We start from the raw sequence: 1,600 nt of genomic DNA on the forward strand, positions 1-1,600 counted from the left end.
TATTAACACCCAGATTTAAAGACAAAAGGTGGATAAAACCTAGGTAATGTTTGTTCCGTTATAATGAGTATTCAACTTTTCATCAGTTGTTTTGAGTTACATTTTATGAATTGATACAAAATATGTTTAGGGTTAACAATTTGATTGCCATAATATTTCGTTATTAAAGTTTGGTCCACAAGCGATAAATAAACTCATGCGGACTTAACAACCATTAAATAAATATATACAGAAACCTGATAAAATACACTTGAAGCAAGTTATACAAAAAAAAAAGATTTGAATAAATTGATTAAATCTCATACAGCAGATGTATAAATTATGTTTATTTTTGATTCAATTATTTTATTCACAACTATCCTCGATTCACACACACACAAACTTCTAATTTCACTTGTCTCACTGTGTTGGACTAGAATGTCTGAGGTTGAGTTAGAAACTGTACGTAAACGTATTTTTTATACTAGTTGACAGACCAGACAGTACTGTGATTTGAAGGGTTGGTTCGGCCACACCTATCCGATGTTTTTTGTGTTTTTTTTTTCGTACCGAACATACTCTGTGAATCTTTCTTTAGTTTTCTTTGGCTGTTTAGAGAGAGAGAGAGATCCTTTCATAGATTTCTATAGTCCCTGTATCCTTCTGCCGGTTATTTTCCAGGGAACAAGGAAATGCGCGTGGCTTTTCTCGTGTGGTGCAGATGGTGCGCCTCTGTCGACGTCACAAGCCAACAAAAGCTATACAGTCGTCCAGTGTCAGCCGTAAACTCTAAGGTGTGGTCCGTTTTTGCTAGGCCTAGTTGTATTCACACACTACTACTGTGGCTCTTTTAAAGAGCAGCTACTTCGACAGATGGGGAACGGGAATGGTAACATGTCAGTACCATTACCAGTAGAAACTTCATTCCCACGAAGCAATGTACTTGTACGTCTTTATTCAACACTAAATACGTAAAAACACTTCTGAAATATTCGAAATTCACCTCATATAATCACAGTACACCATATCGGAGAGTGCGCTAGCGCCCTCTATGTAGGGATGGCACGGACGCCCACATTAAAGCAATACAAAAGTCATCCGGATTTACTTCTCAACAGGTCATCAGAAGCTACATATGAACCTGGCATAGTCGCTCTCTCTCTCCGGTGTATATGCTGCTTTTCAAATATCACGTATTTATATATTATATATATAATATTATTACATACATACATATATATATATTATTTGAATACTACAAATATGTTAACATTTAATAATGACCCTTGTAAAATATATACTGTTCGTGAAAGACAAATAACTGAAAAAGTAATTAAACTTAAAGAGGTCAACATTCGCGGGCGAATGCAACATGCCTCCGCCACGTAATCTCAACATGGACAATTTTGACACCAGAAAAAATCACGAAAAACTGTCTATATAATTGCTCGGAACCTGCAAGGAGGTATCTTTGTACCAAATCCCATGTAAATTGGCCGAAATAAGACAGAGTAATTGTCCAAAATCTCTAAAATTATGCTTTTTTGTGGCATGTTCGACCCCCCCCCGTCCCTTTACTTAATAGAAATAGGTAAGTCCAACTTTTTTAGTTGTCAATGTG

General features: G+C 36.1%; 1 long non-coding RNA gene across 1 annotated transcript in view; it reads right to left on the reverse strand.

Moving 5' to 3' along the window:
• Positions 1–335: 335 nt before the first annotated feature.
• Positions 336–1,600, reverse strand: part of LOC111089292 — a 24,035-nt gene continuing 22,770 nt past the window's right edge. Inside the window, exon 3 of the long non-coding RNA XR_002613573.1 lies at positions 336–1,154. This is a non-coding gene — a long non-coding RNA (uncharacterized LOC111089292). The remainder of the gene's footprint in view (positions 1,155–1,600) is intronic.

This window comes from Limulus polyphemus, unplaced genomic scaffold (assembly GCF_000517525.1).
Source record: "Limulus polyphemus unplaced genomic scaffold, Limulus_polyphemus-2.1.2 Scaffold5812, whole genome shotgun sequence".
Taxonomy (NCBI): Eukaryota; Metazoa; Arthropoda; class Merostomata; order Xiphosura; family Limulidae; genus Limulus; species Limulus polyphemus.